This window comes from Lepus europaeus, chromosome 20, assembly GCF_033115175.1.
Source record: "Lepus europaeus isolate LE1 chromosome 20, mLepTim1.pri, whole genome shotgun sequence".
Lineage (NCBI taxonomy): Eukaryota > Metazoa > Chordata > Mammalia > Lagomorpha > Leporidae > Lepus > Lepus europaeus.
Window position 1 is genome coordinate 8,151,895 of NC_084846.1, and position 7,938 is coordinate 8,159,832.

General features: G+C 43.5%; 1 pseudogene; it reads left to right on the forward strand.

Moving 5' to 3' along the window:
* Positions 1 to 5,966: 5,966 nt before the first annotated feature.
* Positions 5,967 to 6,895, forward strand: LOC133749010 (olfactory receptor 7A5-like; annotated as a pseudogene).
* Positions 6,896 to 7,938: the final 1,043 nt, after the last annotated feature.

Genomic DNA, 7,938 nt, shown 5'->3' on the forward strand with positions numbered 1-7,938 from the left:
CCCAGTGCTGTGGTGATGAGAAAGTGCCCATGAGTGTGCACCTCTAAGTCTCCTGACCAGTAGTTCTGACTCCTTGATCAAATGGTAGAACTGGCACTTGCTTCTTCCATGCTTTCTGGTGTTTTCTGTCTCTTTCATTTTCTTTTTTTTATCATTTATTAAACTTTTATTTAATGAATATAAATTTCCAAAGTACAGCTTATGGATTACAATGGCTTCCCCCCTCCCATAACTTCCCTCCCACCCACAACCCTCCCCTTTCCTTTCTTTAACTGTGTTAGGGACTGTGAGACTCAGGTTGTTACAACAGTGCTAATATCTGTGGATGTTAAGAGATAAGGTCTTTGCCATTTTCTTTTCTCATTTCTATAACAACATTTTATTAGAAATAAAAAATACTTAAAAAATTTCAAGGAAAATATGAATTCATGGGGCCAGCATTGAGGTGTAGTAGATAAAGTTGCCCTCTGCAGTGCCAGCATCCCATGTGGGCACCGGTTTGAGACCCGACTGCTCCACTTCTGATCCAGCTCTCTGCTATGGCCTGGGAAAGCAGCAGAATTATGGCCCAAGTGTTTGGGCCCCTGCCCCCATGTGGGAGACCTGGAAGAAGCTCCTGGCTCCTGGCTTTGGCCTGGCCCAGCCCCAGCCATTTTGGCCATCTTGGAAGTGAACCAGCAGATGGAAGATTCTCTCTCTCTCTCTCTCTCTCTCTCTCTCCTTTGTCTGTAACTCAGACTTTCAAAAATATAAATGAATCCTCTTTTTTTAAAAAATGAGCTAATTTTATTGTGAAATAACTTTTAGATCCACCCCCATGTCCTTTTGGAAACACTCTTATTTTTTTAAAGTTTTTAAAATGTATTTGAAAGTCAGAATTACAAGGTGGGGGAGAATGAGAGGGGGAGAGAGACACACATACAGAGATATTGGCATCTACTTGTTCATTCCCAGATGGCCCAACAGCTAGTGTTGGGCCAGGTAAAAGCCAGGAGCCAGGAGGTCTATCCAGGTCTCCCACATGGGTGCAGGGTCCAAGCACCTGGGCCATCCTCCACTACTTTCCCAGGTACATCAGCAGGGAGCTGGATGAGGAATGAAGGATCTGGGACTTGAACCAGTGCCCATATGTGGTGCTGGCACTGCAGGCGGAGTCTTAGCCTATTGTGCCACAGCACCAGCTCTGGCAACACTCCTGTGTCTAGAATTTCTATGCGGCTCATTATGTTGCAGGAAAATGGGGTGAGATGAGTCTGGATTCATGTCCCGGTGTTGTTGATGATTTACAAGACCAGACACAGCTGTGAGAGGACAGGTGCAGTTTTCTTTAAGTGAGAACAAGCAAAGTTCTAGACAGTAGGATCTAAGGGGCTGGGAGAAGGAGAGACCTAGCCCGGGGAGGGGGGCTTGCAGTCTACTGGGTATTTGTGTTTTTCCAAGGAATAAAGGCAGTGGTTAACGTTAGTCCCTTTCTAGCCTGTGTTTATGGAGACACAGATCTTGTCATTGTTGACCAGTGTCTGTTACCAGGGGCTCCCATCTTGAATTGTTTAGTGTGTGCCTGCAGGGAAGCAGCAGCAGGATGAAGCTGGTCTGGCCTTCTCCTCCAAGGCTACTGGAATTGTCCAGTAGGAAAACTTGTCCTTAATCAAACCCATCATGCTGATTAAACAGTTTGTTTTTATATGAAGAAAGGCATATTCATTCTGTTTCTATGGACATCTATATTTGATATCTAAAGCCACTTGTATAATTTTGAACTTTTTTTCAAGATTTATTTATTTGAAAGACACAGAGAGAGAGAGAGAGAGAAAGAAAGAGAGAGAGAGAGAGAGAGAAAGAGAGAGAGAGAGAGAGAGAGAGAGAGAGAGAGAGAGAGGTCTTCTGTCCACTGGTTCACTCCCCAAGTGGTCACTATGTCCGGAGCTCTCCTGATCCAAAGCCAGGTGCCAGGAGCTTCTACTGGATGTCCAACACCAGTGCAGGGGCCAAAGGACATGAGCCATCTTCCACTGATTTCACAGGTGCATTTGCAGGAGGGTGGATCAGATGAGGAGCAGCCAACTCAAACCAGCACCCATATGGGATGCTGGCATGATATATAGCAGCTTAACCCACTACACCCCAGCACCAGCCCCCACTTGTATTATTTGGGAGTAGAACAAAACCAAAGACCTCCAGGAATCTCTTTTGTTGCCATCCTTCTTGTGTATTTCTCCCCTGAACTTCTCCAGATGAGGTCAGCTTCCCTGTGCCAGTGTGCTGTGTAAGTGGTGACTGAGTTGGCTTCTCCTGTAGGATCCTGCTCTTTTCTTCATACTGGGCTCTGCAGAGCCAGTGTTCATCACTGGCAAACACCGAGCGTCTCTGTCACCAACTTACCTGCTCCTTAAATCATCTCCGAGTAGCGTTTCCATGAGGAGACAAAGTCAGAAGTGTAGGTGTCTTGTGACGGCTAAGCCTTGAAACAACTTTCAAGAAAGGAGGCAAGATTTCCCACTGTGGACAGCACTGCGATGCAGTAAGATCTCATTGTGATGGTCACACGGGCTGTGTTGTCCGGGAGCAAGGGATTTCATCATTGGTTGAAGGGTTGGTTGATGTATTTTAGATGGTTTTACGGAATTTCTTCTGGTGTGTGCCTTCCAGTTCTGCTTCCTGTGTGACAGCTAAAAAAACTGATTCTGAACCTGGAAGGCTGATTAGTGGCTGCTGGGAGGGGAGGAAGCAAGAATGGGTGGAGGAAGTTTTGATGAAACAGAATAAGGGAGCTCTGTGTGGCTCACGAATTTTGACAAACTCCATCATACAGCTATTTACATATGTAGATGTCATTAAGACAAAAAGTCAGTGGGACAGACATGGGAACTCTGTGTACTGCTTCACAATTTTTGTATTATACATTCAACACTAGTATGCTATAACATGTTAAAAAAAGACACCCAGAATTTCTGAACCCAAAGGAAAACTATAAAGCAGAAATCGCCTTTGAACTTGCATCGTTGATTCTGTGTGCCCATTGGAGTTGGAATGGCTGGTGTAAAATAGATTTTCTTGTCATCTGGAAGTCGACATCTGGGGCATAGCACTCAAGTGCATTGGGTGCCACCCTTTGCTTTATAGGAGTTTAGAGGCATCATCCAATTGCAAATATTCCCAGGGGTGTAGTCCTCTGCAATGGAGAACTATGGTCGAGAACAGGAATACCCTGACACTACAAGAAGGCACTGACTCTTACTCCTAGATCCTGCTGGGCAGGTCACACCACCCCTCTGAGCCCTGTTTCAATAATCAAGATGATAACAGTAATAACTCATATAACAGATTCTGTAGGAACCATTTCAGATCATTCTTAGAAAGTCCTAAGCTCATTACTAAGCTCTGGTTATAGTAACTGATAGTATCTCCAACATCTCCATGTCACTACTAATAAGCATTTTCTGTCGAGGGACTTAGTGACAGCACTTGGTGTGGAGACAGAGGACCCCCCTGCCTGCCAACCTGGTCTCTTGGGAACCACTTGCAAGAAGAAATAGTTTCATGTCCAGTCCAGTGTCCCTCAGATATATCAGGAGCTTATAGGTCAGAATAGCAGGGAGGGAGTTGCCTAAGGAGCAGGTGCAGGGAGCTGTAAATCTCTCCTCTGCCTCTATCCCTCAGCTTGCACAACCTTGGTCTAGAAGGAGCCTGGCTTTTGCTTTCAGTGTCCCGAGTCTGGCTCAGGGACTGATGCTTCTCTTCTTCCTGCTGCCTTGTCTGGGACAGAGGTTCAGCCTCCATCATCCACCATCCAGGGAGGAACTGGAGCATCCACACAAAGACCGTTCTCTTAGGTGTCCCATCCCGGTGAGTCTGAGAGCCCACCAGGCACTGCCAAGGTCAGGGGGAAGAGGAAATGGAAGCAGAGAGTTTTTGCTCAAGGTCAATGGGGCTGTTAATCAGCTTAGCCCATGCCTGAAAGACAACTGAGGGTGCTTGCTTGCTCCTGGATTACTGAGTTGCTGGAAAGGTAAGCAAGCATCAGACTGTGCAAGGCAGTGGCCTTGCTAATGGTGTGGGAAATCCAATTCTAAGACAGCAGCAGGGAAATTACGTGCTTTCAGGAAAATAGAATTAAGTATAAGAAATTTTGTATGTAAATGGATCGTCGAGGGAAAATGCCAGCCCCAGCTCTTGGGGCTGTGTCCCACACTCAGTCCCCACCTTCCCCAGAGCTGTTTGCAAGAGAGACATATTTGAATGCTCCTTATTGAGAAGAAAGACACAGAATGGAGAAGTGCCAGCAGGTGTGACACTGCAATGTATGCCTATGAGCCACACGTGTCTCCATGTCTTGTCTCACATTGGACATTTGCATGAGCAATGCAGAATTCATCATTAGGTGAAGCCAGATGGGTTACAATGGCCTCACTGCAAGTCCATGCCTTGAGGCTGAACTTCTTGAGCCTAATTCATTAATTGCATTCTCTCTCTCTCATTAATTGCATTCTCTCACTCTCTCATTAACTGTGCAAGTCGTTCCTTTAGTGCAGTCCCGTCTTTTATTGCATCCTTCTTACAAAGTATTAGCAAATTTTCACTACCTTTTGAATTCAACTAAATTGTTTCCTGTACATATGTAAGGATATTCCAAAGCTTTTGTAGTAAAATGAATTCAGGGTGTGGAAGTTTTGAAAATCATGGTGCAAAAATTTTCCCTCCATGTTTATGAGAGTTGATCAAAAAGTTAATAAAAACAAATGCATATTTTGCAAAAGATATGCACCAAAATGGATATACCTTTAAGTTCTATGTTCCACCCCCTTCCTTAAGTACCCTGGTAGCTTTATTTAGGGGTTGGAAAAATTTGTGATTTTCTATTGTGAAATAAAAGTAAATCTTCCTATGTTCCCCCACACTGTTTTTAAATGTAGAAGGTGTTCTGAATTTTTAGTGTTGATAATTTGCTTTATACGTGTTTCCAACTTGTTTTCTCATTCAATTATTCCTGCAACTTGATGTCCTTGGAGTTCCTATTAGTCAAAAGTCATGTCACTTTCCATCCTCATGTAGAGTTTGTTGTCATCCATCATTTCACTAAGGATCACTTTATCTTCTGTAAGAAAAATTGAGTCCACAAAACTTGATACAAGATGAACTATACCTTAAGACACAATTTCAACTAGTATGAAAAGTCTTTTTCTATTTCAAAAACAGAGAGAGAGAGAGAGAGAGAGAGAGAGAGATAAAGATATCTGCTATTCAATAATTCACTCCTCCAATGTCTACGACAGCCAGGGCTGGGAGAGGCTGAAGTCAGAAGTCAGAAACTACATCCAGGTCTCTAATGTGGGTGCAGGGACCCAAGCACATTGGCCATTTTTGCTACTTTCCTAGGCACATTCACAGGAACCTGGATGGGAAATGGAGCATTCAGAGCTTGAACTGGTGCTCACATGTGGCGCTGGTGCTGCAGGTGGTAGCTTAACCTGCTAGCCAAAAACATCTTGGTGTTATGTTCTCTCTGCAGGTATTTGCCAATATAATGGTGAATTATTGACTGTTGTTGATGCCATTTAATTGTTATGATTTTACTTTTCAATTTTTCAAAATATTAGCACTTTTCTATCAGGTGTTTTGTGTTCTACCTTTTTTATTCCTAAGTCCATAATTGCAATTCTGACTACCAGTTTTGCATGAATTAAAAGAAGAGACATTCAGTGTTATGATGATGCCAGATGCAGGGGACACATGAGACTTTTAAACTTTGCTTTTCTAATGTCCATGTAATTTCTATAATTCATGTATCTAACTATGTATCTATCTATATTTCTATCTATGTATCAATCATCTATCTATATCATCTATCCATCATATGCCTATCATTTATCTATCATATGTCTATCAACTATCTATCCTCTACCTATCAATATCTATATCTGTCACTCTATCTCATGTCATTTTTCTTGTTCTTTAGTGACTTACACCACATGGAACCAGGCAACGAAACACACCTTGCAGAATTCAGTCTCTTGGGATTCTCAGAGGACCCAGCACTGCAGCCCCTCATAATTGGGCTCTTCCTCTCCATGTACCTGGTCACTGTGGCTGGGAACCTGCTCATCATCCTGGCCATCCTCTCAGACCCCCACCTCCACACACCCATGTACTTCTTCCTCTCCAACCTGTCCCTGGTGGACGTCTGCTTCACCTCCACCACCGTCCCCAAGATGCTGGTGAACATCCAGATGCAGAGCCAAGCCATCAGCTATGCAGGCTGCATCACCCAGATGTTCTTCATACTCTTCACAGGGTTGGATGACTTTCTCCTGGCAGTGATGGCCTATGACAGGTTTGTGGCCATCTGTCACCCCCTGCACTACATGGTCATCATGAGCCCCCGGCTCTGTGTGCAGCTGGTCCTGGTGTCCTGGGTCATCAGTGTCCTACATACCTTATTACACAGCCTACTGGTGCTGCGGCTGTCCTTCTGTGCAAACCTAGAAATCCCCCACTTCTTCTGTGAGCTGAATCAGGTGATCCAAGTGCCTGTTCTGACACCTTACTTAATGATCTGGTCTTATATTTTGCTGCTGTCCTGCTGGCTGGGGGTCCTCTGGCTGGCATCCTTTACTCCTACTCTAAGATCATTTCTTCCATCTGTGCAATCTCCTCAGCTCAGGGGACGTATAAGGCTTTCTCCACCTGTGCCTCTCACCTCTCTGTCGTTTCCTTATTTTATGGCACAAGCATAGGTGTGAACCTCAGTGCTGGTGCAGCCCCCAGCTCAGCCTCCACTGCCACAGCCTCTGTGATGTACACAGTGGTCACCCCCATGCTGAACCCCTTCATCTACAGCCTAAGGAACACAGACATGCAGAGGGCTCTGAAAAGACTCTTGGTCCACGAGCTGTAGAGGACCCCATGGCATTGGAGCTGAAGAAGAGTCTAGGGCTGGAGGGTTCCAAGCCTCAGACCAGACAATGGGATTCTTTGGTCAGATAGGAGGAACAGAACTTGCTTAGTCTGTCCTCTGTGTTTTTTATTATATTATCATTTTCAATGATTGACCTGTTGTACTTAGTGTTATCTCTGGTATCTCAATGTATTTTGTTTCCAATTTTCCTTTCCCCAGTTTTCTTACCAATGTTGTTCCTGAAATACAAGGGTGCTTACAAAATTTCATGAAAAATGGAGATGAAAGAGGAGTTAGTTTATGTATTGAGAAACTTTGAGTTACATTGTATTTTTCTTTTTGCAATGCACCTGTTCCTTATACAATTAAGTATGAAGAATTCAAAAAGGCACATATCCATAAATAAGTGACAATTGTTAAATCAACAACAGGAGTCACTGTGCACTTGCTTCCCATGTAGTACCTCTGTCCTCAATGTGTTGTACCATAAAAATTAATGGTAAAACTAGTACTCAAACAGTATTTTATACTTGTGTGTCTGGGTGCAAACTGTTGAAATCTTTACTTAGTATAGAGTTGATCTTCAGTATATAAAGATAATTAAAAATGAATCTTAATGAAGAATGGGATGGGAGAGGGAGTAGGAGATGGGATGGTTTGCAGGTGCGAGGGTGGGTATGGGGGGAAGAACTGCTATAATCAAAAGTTGTACCTATGAAATTTATATTTATTAAATAAAAGCTTTCACAGGCAGTCAAAGCCAAATTTAACATTTGGGATTGCATTAAATTGAGAAGTTTCTGTACTGCAAAAGAAACAGTCAGGAAAGTGAAGAGGCAACCGACAGAATGGGAAAAAATATTTGCAAACTATGCAACAGATAAAGGGTTGATAACCAGAATCTACAAAGAAATCAAGAAAATCCACAACATCAAAACAAACAACCCACGTAAGAGATGGGCCAAAGAACTCAACAGACATCTTTCGAAAGAGGAAATCCAAATGGCCAACAGACACATGAAAAAATGTTCAAGATCACTAGC